This window comes from Nicotiana sylvestris, chromosome 12, assembly GCF_000393655.2.
Source record: "Nicotiana sylvestris chromosome 12, ASM39365v2, whole genome shotgun sequence".
NCBI classification, from domain to species: domain Eukaryota; kingdom Viridiplantae; phylum Streptophyta; class Magnoliopsida; order Solanales; family Solanaceae; genus Nicotiana; species Nicotiana sylvestris.
This window is the reverse complement of record NC_091068.1, coordinates 8,599,594-8,617,478: the sequence shown is the minus strand read 5'-3', so window position 1 is coordinate 8,617,478 and position 17,885 is coordinate 8,599,594. Positions and strand designations below refer to the sequence as shown.

The window sequence follows — 17,885 nt, the reverse complement described above, 5'->3', positions numbered from 1 at the left end:
CAAATATATTATTCCCCACCATTATGTCTTGTCCCCCACTACGTATTATTTTATGTATTATTTTAATATATTAGCGCTTAGTGGACAGAACACTCAAATTAAATAATTGTTCAAATTTTAAATTCCAAAAATACCCCTCTGAAATTACTGAAATTACCATTCTACCCCTGAAAATACTGCAATTTACCATTCTACCCCATCAGCTATAACCAATTCCTAATCAAATTTCATCAACAAATTTAAGCTAGAAAATCAGATTATGTCAAGTATCATCAAAACAAAGACTAAGGATTCAGAGAACCAAACCATATGATGAACAATAAAGAAACAACTGAAATCATTTTGACTGAACAATATTTTTAACAACAAACATACTTTCCGATTCAATAACAGTAACAAATTGAACATAACAAACAAGTAGATTCAAGTCACTAAACTCAATAATCAATTGAACTTCAAATTAAATCTAACAACATTACAACCAACACACTTCTATATTAAACTAAACAAGAACAAATGAATAAAAACAAACTGAGGAAATAATCAAGAAATGATAAACAACGAACAAGAAAAGAATCAAACATATACTGATTTCAGATCCGAGAATATCAAACAAAATACAGACAGAAATGAAACTTAAACCAACTAACCGGAAATGACCGCAACGGAACAGAAACTCAGACAACAACCTCGACGTACCGGATCTCGACTCAACGAAAACCCACCTTCTCTTTTAACCTCGACAAACTCAGAACGACAAACGACGACCTTGACAGATTGAACCTGAAGAACGACGAGACAGATATGGTTGTTTGGACGTGAGGCTGTGTGTGTGTGTTTTGAGCAGCTAGTCGTGGGGAGGACCTGCTGGTCGGAGATCGCAACTGGATGAAGGAGAAGGCAGCCATGGACATGGAAGCTGAAGCTGGAGATCGACGGACGTGAGGGCTGCTAGTTTGGTGATGGTTTTTACGGTGATTGGATGGCTGCTAGCTGGCGAAGAAGAAGACACATCAGTCGTGGTTGCTGCTGGACGTCAAAGCAGCAGCGTGAGATGAAGAAGAAGAAGCAACAAGTGAAGTTGGGGGTCGACGCAGCAGCGCTGCTGCTCGTCAATGGCGGACGAGGGGGGGGGTCGACTGTTTTTTTTTTTCGCGACTGGAGGGGTCGTTTAGACGTGAGGATGGAGGTGACGATGTGAAGGGGAAGGGGCAGCCATGGGAGGGGGGCGTTGGAGCTGGGGGGTTGGTTTGGAGAAGAAGAAGAGAGGGAGGGTGGCTTTAGGTTAGGGTTTTCAAAATGAAAAATGAAAAAATGGAAGAAGGGGGGTTGGGATTTGTTTGGGTTATGGGGCGGACTGGGTCGGGTCGACCCGGTGGGGGTTATTTGGTTTGGGCCTAGTTGATTTAAATTAAAAGGTGGCCCAATCTGATTTTCTTCTTCTTTAATTGTTTTTTTTTTCTTCTTTTATTTTTTCTTAAACTAAAACTAAATTCTAAAAAGTCTTAATTATCCTATAGAACTAAATTAATTTATAAAAGTGCAAATTAACTCTTAATAACAATTAACACACAATTAAATAACAATTACGATAAAATCACACAATTTAGACATTAAATGCTAAAAATGCAACGTACATTATTTTTATGATTTTTTTGTTCTTGTAAAAACAAACTTAATTGCTCCTAATTGTAGAATTAAATCCTACATGTAAATGCGACATATTTTTGTATTTTTATTAATTTAACAAATAAATATGCACAGACAAATACCAATAATTATCCAAAAATACCACGAAAATTCTCAAAATTGCACACAAAGGAAAATTATTTTATTTTGAATTTTTGGGAGTAATTCTCACATAGGACAAAAATCACGTTTTTACAAACTTTATGTCAGCTGGTCAGCTTTTTCAGTTCGACAAGACAAGACACACATAACGTACTATCTAATGGCGTTATATTTTGCGTGTTAAATATCATGATGTTGACAAGACAACTTTATGTCAGCTGGTCAGTTTTTTCAGTTCGACAAGACATCATACACATAATACATATACAAATAATTTTATTAAATTATTATTTAAATAGGTAAAATGAAAAAGTACAAATCATAGTTAACAAACATAATTTTATTCCATAAATCTTGCAACATAGACATAACAACTAATTATTACAACGTCAACTCATGGGTAGTTAGGTACACTAGAAGAACACTCACTACGGGCTTGATTAGTTTTGCCACCCAAACTACCTGAAGGACATTTACAACGGTCGTGTCCTGTTTGCGAGCATATACAACATTTGCGTGCATAAACAGTGTTACTAACATCCATTTGGTTCCGTATACGCGTTCTCTTCTGCACCTGTCTTTTACGCAAATAGGACTTGTTACACACCATTTTAAATGGTTCCGGAGGCCAATAATGCTCAGCACCCACTGGCTGCAACTGACCACTATATGTGTTTAGGTACTTGGAAACACTATATTGTTGATCAACATAGTTGGTCTCCGCATAACCAACACACTGAAAACACTTGATGGCATGTGAGCAAGGCATGTGGTAGATGGACCATTTCCTACAGGAGCATAACCTTGCAAATTTATTTACAGTATGTACATTATTACCTCGATTATTATGGATAGCGGTGCGAACTTCAAAAACACTTCTTTCGTTATCATACTGCAAAAATGAATGCCAATGTGCTCGCCGTCTGTATTTATCAAATCTCTTCATAGGCACTGGCATAAATTCAATACCCCTCTCCATCAATTTCGTTGCAGCTGCAGACCGCTCAACAAACCTCTCCGCCATCTGCTTGAACGACGTCTACACCATGGCTGTGACGGGCAATCCTCTTGCCGACTTCAATAACCCGTTGAAGGAGTCTGACACATTTGTAGTAAGAATTCCCCATCGTCTACCACTATCCGCATGCAACGTCCACTTTTCAGGGTCATGTCGCATTAACGAACGATAGGCTGCCTCGTCTTCTTGCCTGATAGAATCCATATGCCTCCGGAATTTATGCTGTTGGTGGTCTATTGCTGCCATCCACATCAAATCATGTAGATCCTTGTTGGGATGTGCCTTCTGGAAATTGGCCTTAAAGTGCCTCACACAGTAACAGTGGTATGCGTAAGGTTCTTGCCATGCAGGCAAGTTCTCCACAAAACTTAATATACCACCGTGCCGATCAGATATTAGACAAATACCTGAACGCTATTTGACAACGTGCTCTTTCAAGTGGTTCAAAAACATCGTCCACGTCTCTATGCTTTCATTGGCACAAACAACAAAAGCTAGAGGAAATATCTGTCCATTAGCATCCACTGCTACGGCTATCAATAGCTTGATATCGTACTTTCCATAGACATGAGTTCCGTCTATGGATATTACGGGCCGGCAATGCGAAAAACCATCAATTGCTGGCTTAAACGCCCAAAACACTTAATTGAATATGTATTTTTGTGTTCTCGGACTCTGCTCAAGCTTTCATTCAACAACTGTCCGGGGGTTAAAGTGCTGCAGTGCGGCCATGTACTTTGGCAAAGATGCAAATGACCTATCCCAATTACCGTAGATAATTTCAAACGCTCATTTGCGCCCAAGAAATGCCTTTCTTTTCGTAATGGTATGGCCATATTCCTGGTGGACTGATGTAATGCACTCTTTGATTACCTTATGGATGCTTCGAGGTGCGGAATAAGTGCAAGAGATATCAATTCAATATCCAAGTTGAAGTGATTCCCGTTGAATGTGTCCATTTCGCATGTGTGGGTGAGAATGTATTTACCCACTTTCCACATACCTGTCTTCTTCTTGGTCGCACACAACATCCAATTACATGGCCAAAACCACCTGCAGCAAACATTCTTGTATACCATCGGACTTGACTCCTATACCTGCATCTCACGACACTCTTTTACGTTGTGCATTTTACAAGCCCTGCTTAAGCGTGCTTTATCAGGAAAAAGCATCCCCTTTGCAAGCACCGTTGGTCTAGACTCATCTCACATTGCTGTCTGGATTTCATCAAAATCCCTTGTGAGAGCTTCCACATCCGGCACGGTTGGCAAGTTATCAATGTAAGGAATCTCCCTTGAATGAAACGACACTTCGGACTCATACACTCTTCGTCTAGGGGGGTCTCTCTTTAAATCAGGTCCTTCCTCCTCATCCTGTTCATCACCATCCTCACAAAAAAAGGGTGTCTCGTCTTCGGATTCATCAGCATTGTTATCGTAATCTCTGTTTTGTTCCTCACTCTGTGCATCTGCTAGATCCCGATGTAATACATCGTTTTTCATCAATTGAGTGAGTGCGGGTGGTTCAACTTGCTCGTTTTCACCGCACAACCAACAAAAATATAAGCTACTGAATTAATAAATGATTTCCATATGGCTATATCACTTCACTTACAAGTCGTAATGTGATGAAATTCCATGATGGACGTTTTCATTAGGTGATGACTACCGGATGGGCCACTTGTAAAATTCATATCCGGCCGGTACCCCCTATTAAATATATGAGCGTTAATACAAATTCAATACGCCAAAAATATACATAATTAACACAAATGAAAATTGAAGTTTACCATTTGTCTTGTGAATTATGGAAAGCAAGGTATAAATTATTTTCTCGTTGCTCATTCACCGGCGGTGATAAGTTTAAATCAATGAAAACTCTTTCATCCGGAACCTGTCCGGCAAAAACTGCTCCAGAATAACCACCTGATGACTGAGGGTTATCTCTGCTACGCACAACCTCATTTTTTGGAACGTCTTCGACCTTCACGTACATCTCCAACATTGTGATTACAAGAAATTTCTGGCATTCGTCCAGAATCCTAAGAAAATCACTCAAAGTTTCATCATTGTCGATGTTAAACCCCGAGTAAAAAGCAACCCCTTGCGGAGTGACGGAATACGGATATCTTCCGGTTACTTTAAGTATCACTGAACGTTTCCTCACCCTCAGTTTTTTGCATAACAACGATATCAATTTATCGTACTCTATTGTAAGTGGCAATTTAACATGCCACTGAGCAGGTAAACTGTAGCCCACAGAGTTATTCTCCATCACAACCTCACCCCCCCAAATATAATGAAACTCTTATTCTACGCTCTTCAGACATAATGAAAAAATGCTGGAGAATTTAAGAACAATAAACGTTTCAACAAGAGTTAAAAAAATTTTTGGATGAATTTCTATACAATCTTTATTTTTGGATGAATTTCTATACATCTTTATAAAGGAAATGGCTAGCTGGAATTTTTTTTATATATATATGTATAGCGCCAAAAAAGTTGGCACTATACGCTTTTGAATTATTGAAGTCTGGAATTATTGGTGGGGCCAGGAAAAAGGAGTATAGAGCCACAATACCTGGCGCTATACATTAATGATCTATGTATAGCTCCAGCTATTGTGGCGCTATACCTGTCCGTGTCAGATTTTACAGTGTAGCGCCACAATACCTGGCGCTATACATTAACGGTGTCGTTACTGTTGATGTATAGCGCCAGGTATTGTGACGTTATATATAAAAATATAACCTTTTTTACCACTTATTTGTGTAGTTTGAGTCCAAAAGAACCACATTTTGGTTTCGGACTCGAAGTTTCATCCCTGAATTATCATAATTGTATATGCTTTTGATTTTCAGTCTGCCTGAGGTGACCTCCCCTTATTAACCCATCGGTCAACATTAGTGTATGAAATTTTGGTTCTTAAACTAACATATTAGTTATAATTGTAGGGAAATGACATCGGAAAATAACGATAATAATAATTTAATAATATTATTTGTAAGCATACACACGAATTGGCTTGAGTCGTGCTAGGCATTGTCCTAAGAAACTATTTCAGTAATGTGAAATGTTTCCCCAGGATTAAACAAGTACATCTCTATTTATTTAGAGGATACATGAATCAACAAAATTAAATAATAAATCCAACAGGTTAGAATAAACCGGAGTGTAGAAATAATAACAACATATAATGATTTGGCCAATAGTGGGAATAATAATTATAGAAATGATTAGCTAAAGAAGAAAGCAATGATTAGCTAAGAAAGTGTAAAGAAGACCCATTTTTTGTTGATATCATATGGATGACAAGAAGACTATTTATAGAGGTACTTGGGATCTTCTTAAATTGCCAAATGTTTGATTGCATGAAAGATGATTGCCACTTGTTTATGGATTAGCTATTTGGCTACATATCTTCATGCAAAATGCCACATGATAGGTATTCATAGTCACTTGGCTTAGTAGAGCCATTTGTCACACAATCTTCTAAACCAATGCCACATGAAAAAGTCTTTTGACACATTACCAGCAATTATCAACAATCCCCCACATCAAAAGACTTTTTTTGTTTAGGAATACGGAGTAGGAAAGAGTAAGACTTGTTGAATTTGCATGATCTAAATGTAATAGGTTTGGTGTTTTCTGGACTATGAACCAAACTTAGATCAATAAAATTTAACTCACAAAACTACTGGTGAAGTATAATATTTCTATGAACTAATAATTCTTATTGTAAGTCAAAGATTTTATCAATCACATTCTGACCCCCGATAATTTTGCTGTTCAACGCGGTTTTGTGCCCAATAGGCCATGCGCGTGTCTGGTTATTCATGATAGCTCTAGAGACTAGGCCAAAATCTCATAGGAGCGTCCCACTCCACTCTCATATAGGTGAATTCATCAAGTGTATACTGCTTTTAAATACACCATTCATAAGGACTATGAATTTCATTAAGAGTTATAGCTCAACCTCTCAATTAGTAGCAACCAGGGACTCTCTTTTAGTGCATCAGTGCTAATATCGACTTGTTATTACCTATATGAACCTACTTCATGGGATCTCCAATCACATAGGTCGGGTTACCATCTCTATTGACAACACGTCGTCTTTAACCCCATCTCTTTTGAGGTTTGAAGAATTAATTTTCTTCCTACGGGTTTAGTCAGAGGATCGACCAAATTTATCTCTAACTTCACATAGTCAATGGAAATTATTTCATCTCTCAACAACTGTTTTATGACATCATGTCTCAATTTCATATGTCTACTTTAATAATTATAAGATTATTCTTTGCAATAGCTATTTCCGCTTGACAATCACAATGCATAGTCACAGGAGGCAATACGTCCTTTATTAAAGAGATATTAGCTAAGAAGTTTCTTAGCCACTCAGCCTCAGAACCAGCTAACTCGAGAGCTGCAAACTCTGATTCTATAGTCGATCTAGCAATGATCGTCTGTTTAGTTGATTTTCACGATATTGCACCACCACCAAGGGTGAATACATAACCACTAGTGGATTTTGTCTCATCTGAATCAGAGATCCAGTTTGCATCACTGTACCCTTCTAAAGTAAAAGGAAATCCACTATATAGGATACCATAATTCATAGTTCCTCTCAAATATTTTATTAGTCTATCTAATGTATACCAATGCTCTCTGTTGAGATTATGAGTATATCTACTCAGTCTAAACACATCATAAGCTATATCAGGCCTTGTAAAATTCATTAAATGCATCAGACTCCCAATAATTTGAGCATATTTAAACTGAGCAACTAGATCACCATTATTCTTTTTCAACTGAGAGTTAGCATCAAAAGGAGTGCTCACAAATGTGACATTAAAAAATTCAAACTTCTTAAGAAGTCTCTCAATATAATGTTCTTGAGACAACATTATTCCATCTTCACTCCTTATAACTTTAACTCCCAACGTTTTATTTACTTCACCCGAATCTTTCATATCAAAATTAGCAGACAAAAATAATTTTGTACTTTGCATAATATTTAAATTTGTATCAAATATAAGCATGTCATTAACATACAAACATATTATCACATAATCATTGTCTACCACTTTAGTATAAACACATTTATCCACCTCAACTGAAGAAAAACTGTCTCTCAGTAAGACTTGTTCAAATTTCTCATACCACTACTTAGGAGCTTGTTTAAGGCCATAAAGAGATTTAATTAATTTACAAACTTTATTTTCTTATTCAAGAATGACACAGCCTTCAGGTTGAACCATATAAATCTCTTCTTCTAAATCACCATTTAGAAAAGTAGTTTTCACATTCATTTGGTGGATAAAAAGCTTACGGATTGAAGCTAAGGCAATTAAAATTAGAATAGAAGAAATTCTAGTCACTCGTGCAAATGTATCAAAATAATCTATATTTTGTTTTTGAGAAAAACCTTTTGCTACTAACCGAGCTTTATATTAATCTAAAGATCCATCAGGATTAAATTTCTTTTTAAAAATCTATTTACAACCAATAGGTTTTGCACCAGGAGGTAAATCAGTTAAAATCCATGTTTCTTAATAGAATCAATTTCAACTTTTATTGCCTCTTTCCAATATTTAGCATCTGAAGAAGATATAGCTTTAAAATAATTTGATGGTTCATTATCGACAAGAAAAGTTTGAAAATCATTTCCATATGAAAAATATTCTTTCTAAGGCCTTTTACTCCTTCTCAATTCCTCATTAGAGGTAATTTCACTATTTGTTTCAACAGGTGTATGAGAAATTTTATCAGATAATGGATAAATATATTCAAAGAACTCAGCATTCTTTGTCTCAATTATAGTATTGCAATCAAGCACATCACTTTTTAAAACAAGAAATCTATATGCAGCATATCCAATTAGCATGCAATCGGCAGTTTTAGAACCTATTTTTCTCTTTTTAGGTTCAGGCAAAAGAACTTTAGCAAGACACCCCCACACTTTTAAATATTTCAAATTAGGTTTATAAACTTTCCACAATTCATAAGGAGTTTTGTCAGTTCTTCTATGTGATATTCTATTTTATAAGTGACATGTAGATAATATAACTTCACCCCATAAATTATCAGGAGCATTAGAACTAACTAACATAGAGTTCATCATCTCTTTTAATGTTCTATTTTTTTCTTTCAGCTATTCCGTTTGACTCAGGTGAATAAGGCGGAGTTACTTCATGAATTATTCCATTCTTTTCACAAAAATCATTTAAAGATAAATATTCTCCACCTCTATCTGATCTAATTCTCTTGATTTTTCTACTAAGTTGATTTTCAACCTCAGTTTTATAAGAAATAAAAGCATTAAATGCATCATCTTTATTTCTAAGCAAATACAACTTAGTATATCTAGAAAAATCATCAATAAAAGTCACATAATATCTTTTACCACCTCTAGTTATAGTCTGCTTCAAATCGCCTAAATCAGTGTGAATTAAAGATAACAATTCAGTTTCTCTATTTACAGAAAAATAGGTCTTTCCAGTACTTTTAGCTTCAGCACATATTTCACACTTGTTAATATTATTTGAGTCTAAACTAGATATTAATCCTAGCGACTGCATTTTCTTTATATACGCAACATTAACATGTCATAGTCTAGCATGCCATAAAGAAACAGACTCAACCATATAAGCAGAAGAAGATGCATTTTCATATCTAGTATCGGAAACATTAAGCATAAATAAACCATGATTACAATATCCATTGCCCACAAAAATATTATTTTTGGTCAATACGACCTCATCATTCTCGAAAGAAACTTTCACTCCAACTTTTTCTAATAATCCCACAGAAACCAAATTGGTTTGGATATTAGGAACATGCAATACATCTCTCAATGCTAGATTTTTACCAGATATGAGTTTGAGAAGAATTTTTCCTTTCTCAAGAACAAGAGTTGTTCTTGAGTCACCAAGATAAATAGTTTCTTCTCCTTCCTCAACTTGAGTGTAAGACAAAAAATTATTTTTGTTTGCACAAATGTGCCTAGTAGCACCAAAGTCTATCACTCAATCTCTCACATTGGCCACATTATTTATTTGGAAAATAACCGCAAGAATTATACTATCCGCTTTAGTCAAATTTAATTTTGACTTAGCGAGATTATCATTTATCCCAACTCTTCTCTTGCATTGAGGTGCATTTTTCTTGAAGGTGTTAATTTTAGCATTGGATATGTAACCATATCAATTTACATACCTGTGTTTTGACATTAGTAAGTGCCAAAGTTGTGAATGCAATAACATATTTGCAACACCATGGATATTTGGCAGGACAGCTGGAACAGTTGCAATAGAGACAACACCAAAATTGGTAGCACCATCAAAAATTTCTGTAGTAGAATTACTTGCCATAGTTTCTTAGATTGTAGGGAAATGACACCAGAAAATAACGATGATAATAATTCAATAATATTATTTGTAAGCATACACATGAATTGGCTTGAGTCGTGCTAGGCACTATCCTAAGAAACTATTTCAACAATGTGAAATGTTTTTCCCAGGATTAAACAAGCTCATCTCTATTTATTTAGAGGATACATGAATCAACAAAATTAAATAATAAATCAAACAAGTTAGAATAAACCGGAGGGAAGAAATAATAACAACAGATAATGATTTTGCCAATAGTGAGAATAATAATTATAGAAATGATTAGCTAAAGAAGAAAGCAATGATTAGCTAAGAAAGTGTAAAAAAGACCCATTTTTTGTTGATATCATACGGATGACAAGAAGGCTATTTATAGAGGTACTTGGGGTCTTCTTAAATTTCCAAATGTTTGATTGCATGAAAGATGATTGCCATTAGTTTATGGCTTAGCCATTTGGCTACATATCTTCATGCAAAATGTTACATCGTAGGTATTCATAGTCACTTGGCTTAGTAGAGCCATTTGTCACACAATCTTCTAAACCAATGCCACATGGAAAAGTCTTTTGACACATTACCAACAATTATCAACAATAATGTCTATACATATAGCTACATGCAGTCAGAGGCGGAGTGAGAAGCCCAGTTATGGGTTTAGTTAAACCCAGACACTTTAGCTAAAACAATATAATGTGCTAAATTTTTTATTAAATACTCTTAATCTTAAATGTAGAATTTAGTTATTAGCACTTAAAGCCGTTCTAAAATTTATTTTTAAAGTTGAAATTTTGGTTCCGTCGCTGCACATATTTTATCATTCTAATCTAAATTGATCTTCCATGTTGGGTTGTCTAGTGATATAGCTAAATCGTCGCTTTTCAAGATATTATTGAATCTTTGCTTGTACGAGTTTACTCATGTTGTTTGCGCGAAATAATGTTAGACAATGTAAACTATTCTAACTTATAATACTTTCCGATTGAAACATGTAATACACAGGTATAGATAAAGTATAAAGCAAATGAGATTTGTATTAGAATAAAATATATCATCGTAAGCTAGTAGTCTAATTCAAATAATCCACTCCCTCGCTATCCACAACAATAAGTATGCACATAAATTTGGTTAAATTTCTGTAAAGCCAATTTTGACAGCCATATGAAGGGAAAAAAGAATATGATAAAACTTATGCCATCCTTTGACATGTACCTACTGCAACTACTTTGTGAATATGCAGTATTACTCCTACCTTGTGCAGGTAGATATTTTATTTTCGATAGACCTTCGGTTCAAAGCGAGTATCGCTCAACAAACGTAAAAATAATAATTCTGGCATACCCGGCAGAATATGCGATTCTTATTGCCAACCTGTGACCGGGAACCTTGGGGTAACTAGTAAAGTTGCTGCTTGTGACCAACAGGTCATAGGTTCGAGCCATGGAAATAGTCTCTTGAAGAAATGCATGGCAAGACTGCGTACGATATACCCTTGTGATCTGGCCCTTCTCTGAATCCCACACATAGCGGGAGTCTAGTGCACCGGGCTGCCCTTTACGAAAGTAGATGGGGCGTAAAAAAGAATAGCAGAATGCGGATAAGATTATGCGTTCTTACATAATAAATTCAATACAAGGAACAAAAATTGCTTATATATATATGCAAGAATTTCTATAAAGCTAGTAGCAGTGTTGTTATAGGCTTGCTTAAAGCGCACTTAAGCTCTAAAGCTTAGCGTGCGCTTCGCCCCGCGTAATTGGTGTTTTAGTGTGGTGTTAAGGCGCCAAGGTTTATACACCTTCGCTGGTGGGTTCTGTCTTTAAGTTAAACTTGTTAATCGGGCCGGGCTGACTTGTTTTTAGCCCGATTCGGCTCGGGTCAGCCCGGTTCGGCCCGGCACTGTAGCATATAAGGCGGGCTGGGACGGGTTGGACGGGGAGCGGATTTTAGACGGACACATTTTGGATACCGGTGCACCGGAATCCGCTAAGCCTGCTAACCCATTAACGGGTTGCTAACGGGCTGCAACCCGGTTCAGCCCGTTAACGGGTTAAAAATTTTATTTATTTTTATTTATTTTTTAATTTGTGTATCGTTGCTAACAAAATTTAATTAAAAAAAATATTAGCACAGCCCGCCCGAGCCCGTTAAGCCCGAACCCGGATGGGCCCACAAAAACCCGCAAATTTCCAACCCGCTATCAGCCCGCTATCACCAACCCGCTAACCAACCCGGTCCATTAACAAATGATTTTTTTTTTGTTCAGCCCATTCCAGCCCCCTCGTTAAACACCTCTACTTTAAGTACACAATAACATTACTTAAAGGTTAATTATAGTCTTTTCATTCTTTTGTCCAATTAATTATTGTTTGTGTTTATAGTTATATTTCCTAGCATTCATTTATATTTTTTAATTTTTTTTCATGAACACTTTTTTCGCTAAAGCCTGCGCTTTTATTTTGCTTTGTGCTTAAATCTCCGACAGACTCTGGCGCTTTTCACTTTTGACTATTCTAGCGTGACAACTCTAGTTGGTAGATCCAAAAAGTTTGTATGCTAGTTTTATGAGCTCCCACTTGGGAAAAAAAATCCTCCTAGTACTTTTGGAGAAGTTTTATTTTGTGTCTCATACAACTGACACTAGTTGTATTTTTATTTCATAAATTTGTGGACTCCAATCTTACACTTTTGGGTCCACAAAAATCTGGGTCCACGAAATTGTGAGACAAAAAAGTTGCCTCATACAACTAGTGTCAGTTGTATGAGACACAAAATAAATTTTTTTTGCAATCAATCATGCACACAACGGCTAGATAAATAGACACGAGTAATAGGTATAGGGTCTTGGAAAACTCATGTTATCCAAAGCCAAAACTTAAAAAGATATGAGTAAATAATATTAGTGATGTGACAACGGCTAGATAAATAGACACGATTAATTTAGATAACCAAAAAAATTATATGGTCTTAACAAATTTTCTTTCAAGATTTTAAGTATTCTTTTTTTGGATACCATAGTATAACATTGTCTAATATTCTAAAGTTTTGAGTTAAATTTTTTAAATGTTCATATCTACTAATAAAATATTTGAAAATCAGAACCAATGTAGTGTAATGAAACAAAATATTAATGTTTTGTTAAGTTTAAAAATATCTTACTAATATAAATAATTATAACTAATAAAAAAAGTTTCGGGGGTCCTTTGTCTCTTGGAGGCTTAAAGCAGAAGCTTTAGTGGCCTTAACCTAAAGCCATCCATGACTTGTACCAAAAATAATAGTTAAAGACGACTAATGTAACAGTAGAAACATGCCTTCAATTCAATGGAGTTGAGCAAATAAAAATAAAAATAAAAATAACAGGCAACCCACTAAAAACATGCCTTCAATTCAATGGAGGTGAGCTAATAGAAATGAAAATCACAAACCTAACCATCTACTTAGACAGTTAAACTAATAAACCAAGCTGGCCAAACAAAATTAACAAAAAAAGTCTCTTTAGGAATAGCAATATCGGTCAAAACTCTCCTTCAGCAACTGTCTGTCCAGAATGTAAGAATGTCATGACTGGAGACCTAAGACAAACAATAATAGTTAAAATACAATTAAAGGTGTGGTCAATTTATAAAGCACGGAGAATAGTAAACAAAATACATACTAACATATAACGCGAATGGAAACTAAGCAAATTGCAGCAATAGACAGAAGAACAACTAGTATAAGCGCGGAACTAACATATTGATAGTATTTAGACGATACTGCAGATGCTAAACACCTCTCCGCAAAGCTAACAAGAAGGTCCACTTTAGAACGAAGATGGATTCACCCCCAAAATTCTTGTCTCTGACTAGCCACTGCAATTCAGCAAGCAAGAAAGCCCTAATCTATATTTATACTATATTAAAAACACGAATGCCCTTAACAAAATGTCGTTCACCTTTCTTACCCTTTAAAATTAGACTTTATATCGGATAAAATTGTAATTTAATTATTTACCTAATTTAGGATTTTAAAGTAAGAAAAAATTTATTTATTGAATCTTTCTTAATTTAAGCTATCTAGAAACTCCTAATATTTAGGAATCTAAATTGAGAAAAATTTGTCGTTTTTTCTTTATCCTACCTGATGTGATTATGGGAAATAACATCTTTACCTTCTTAAAGTAGGAGTAGTATTTGTGTATACAATGTCCTCTACAGACCCCACTTATGTAACTATAGTGAGCATATTATTATTGTTGTTACTGTAGACTTAGCAGCTTTAGTAGAGTGAAATAAGAATCACATAGCCAACTCTAAATTACTCAAAATTGAGGCATAGCTATATTCTATTAGGAGAGGAAATTATCTATTATGATATACAGTCAAACCTCTCTAGAACACCCTCGTATGTTCCGAAATTTCTTGGCTGCTATAGTGAAGTGTTGTTATAGAGGACATATATTATAACATAATGTAATATTCAGTTTCGAGAATTACTCGACTTTTATAGTGAATGTCTATTATATAAGGATGTTGTTATAGAGAGGTCTGACTGTAATATAAAAACTTTTAGTCTTGCTAAATAGTGTTTGCATGTCTTAAAAATTACATAGAAAATTAGGAAGGGAGAAAAGGAAAAGCGTAGAGGGAATTGAACTCACAAACATTGTGCGAAAGACCTAACTATAAGGGTGTGTTTGGTATGAAGGAAAATATTTTCAGGAAATATTTTTTAATTTTTCCATGTTTCGTTGGCTTAAATGTATTGGAAAATATTTTCCTCATTAACTCATTTTCCTTCAATTGGAGAAAAATATTTTCCCTATCAAGAGAAGGGAAAATATTTTTCAAACTTTTCCACCATATTCTCCATCCCACCAACCCACTCCCACACCCCCACTCATGCGCCCACCCCCTCACCCTCTCCCCCATCCAAAATAAAAATATTTTTAATAGTATTTTCTTTTTATGTTATAGATAGATTTTTTTTCTCATTTCAACGAATGAGTATTTTCTTTTCATGATAATTTTTTTTTATTTTAACAAAAAAATTACTTTCTTTTCATGATGTAGAAAAAGTATTTTCTTTCATTTCAATAAAATGATGTAGTAAAAATCATTTTCTTTCATTTCAACAAAAAAAGCCTTTTCTTTTCATGATGTAAGAAAAATATTTTCTTTTATTTCAACAAAATGAGTACTTTATTTTCATGTTGTAGAAAGAGTACTTTATTTATCAACCAAAAAAAGAGTATTTTCTTTTTTAATTATGGAGCACAAATTTCAATATTATTTTTTGTAAAAAAGTAAAGCAGCACATTAGCTCATTTGGGTTTGTGTGAATTTTTAGAAGAATAATTAAATTTTTGAAGAAAATAAAGTACTAAAAACGTTAATTTTTTGGGGGGAGGGGGTGGGGGAGGGGGGTGGGGAGGAAACATGAGGGCTTGGGGAAGGGGAGTGAGGAAAGTAGCATAAAAAAATATTTTCCACTCTCTAACCAAACACTAAAAAATATTTTCCACTCACCAACCAAACAATAGAAAATAAGTGATAAAATGTATATGGCTAAAATCGGGGAGTTCGACTTTGTGGCTACTGTGGCACTTCACGTCCGACCTCGAGAAGCTCGAAGCAGAATTTGAAGTGTGACCCCGAGGTGCGTCCTCGAGGGAACATATCGAAGGTTCACTGTGGTCAATCTCGGAGCAGTACAAATCGATGATCGTCATGGAAAGGCGGGAAAACTTCCAAGAATACGTGGTTAGAGCTGACCAAGTCTGCAAGAATAGTACAAATCCATTCTGAGCCATTATACAACTGTACCAATAGATTTCCTTATCATTATTAGTCATGTACTATGTTGGGATCCCCCTCCTCTCCTATATAAAGGGGGCCCTTGTCATTTTGTAACACACATGAATATTCAATACAATAGAACATTCTCTGTTTTTCTTGCCTAAACGTGCTCAACAATTACTCTACAAATTTATCACTTGTTCATTTATTGCCCATTATTAACCGCAAAAGGCTATCTTCGAGGCCTTCGATATCATTGTTTCTTCATCAATTATTCATTGCTAACTGCCCTAACTAGACCTTGAGGCCCCCTGTTCCAGCCAACTCGAGGCCCAGTCTTGCGACATCATTTGTTTGCATATCTTATTCTCTTTACTTACACTTAGCATCTATTGTCGAACAACTAGTATTGAAATAAATCACATATTTTTAGAACCACAAACAACAACAACAACCCAGTATAATCCCACTTAGTGGGGTCTGGGGAGAGTAGTGTGTACACAGACCTTACCCCTACCCTGGGGTAGAGAGGTTGTTTCCAAATAGACCCCCGGCATCCTTCCCTCCAAGAACTTCTCACCTTGCTCTTGGGGAGACTCGAACTCACAACCTCTTGGTTAGAACCACAAAATCAAATATAATTATTAATACCATTTTCAAGGTAAACATAAAACCATTTATTTTTCATGAAATTCATACCAAACACACCCTAAATCTCGGTGTTTAAATGTTTGTTAAGATTCCTAATTACTACTGTTTGCACGTGTATTCTGTACTTGACCACATAACAAAATCCCAAATTGGGTTAGTTTGAACCACAATAAAAATTAAGGGATAAATGTGGATATTTTTCTTTAGGAAATAGACAAGAAGCAAATAAAAAGAATTGGGATCATATAGGATCGGGAGGATTGAACCCGACGTGAATCGAACACGCAACCTTCTGATCTGGAGTCAGACGCGCTACCATTGCGCCACGGATCCCGGATGTTAAGTTCTGCTCCTCAATTATCTTATATAAATTCTTAATTACTAAAATGTCTCCTAGTAACACTTGGACCTAACTCAGTCATACCTACATGATTTAAAATTCCATTTGGTTATATTTTTATAAGTCACACACATATTCATAAAAAGTAGTGGAACAATGATATTTTCATCATCTTAAAGATATTGTTTAGCTTGATACAAAAATAGCAATGCATTGGTTTTGCAATATAATTATATAAAGAGAAATTTTCATAAACCACTATTGTTTAGTGGTTATTAGCTAGTTAGATATTATTTACTATATTATTTTCTATAGCTATATTTTCAGGTTTTTTAGAGTATTTAAGCTACTGTATTCATGAATACAGTAGCATTTCTAGGCGTGAAACATGAGATTACAGTTAGATAGATTTTTGTATTCGACTGTATTCACGGTGTGAAACAGGGGATTACACCTAGACGGATTATTGTATTCGACTGTATTCACGATATGTATTTGTGAATACAGTAACATAAATAGCGCAATTCATGATCTATTCAGTTGTTTTTAAACGGAAAGTGAATCAATTAACATAATAGACTCCTAATATAACTCAACAAACTCAATTATAACACACAAAATTTGTATTTTCAGTTATAAAAAAAAATTCACAACTGAAAAACACCCAAAAACATAGCAATCTTCAGAGAAAATATGCTGAATATTTTTTACCAGCCGATAAATACAACAAAAATAGAGCAATTTGAATACATATATACATCTGAATACATAAATTATATTAATAAAAAAAATATATGAATACATTCATGAAATACAACGAGACAGTGAATACAATGAAATACATGGAATACAGCGAGATACATTGAAATACAATAGAAAAAAGAAAGACAATGAATACAAGGAAATACAGCGAGATATATT

General features: G+C 35.1%; 1 non-coding gene across 1 annotated transcript; it reads right to left on the bottom strand.

The window, feature by feature from the left end:
• Positions 1 to 16,885: 16,885 nt before the first annotated feature.
• TRNAW-CCA (transfer RNA tryptophan (anticodon CCA)) lies at positions 16,886 to 16,957 on the bottom strand. Its single transcript has one exon. It is a non-coding gene; the product is annotated as a tRNA-Trp (tRNA).
• Positions 16,958 to 17,885: the final 928 nt, after the last annotated feature.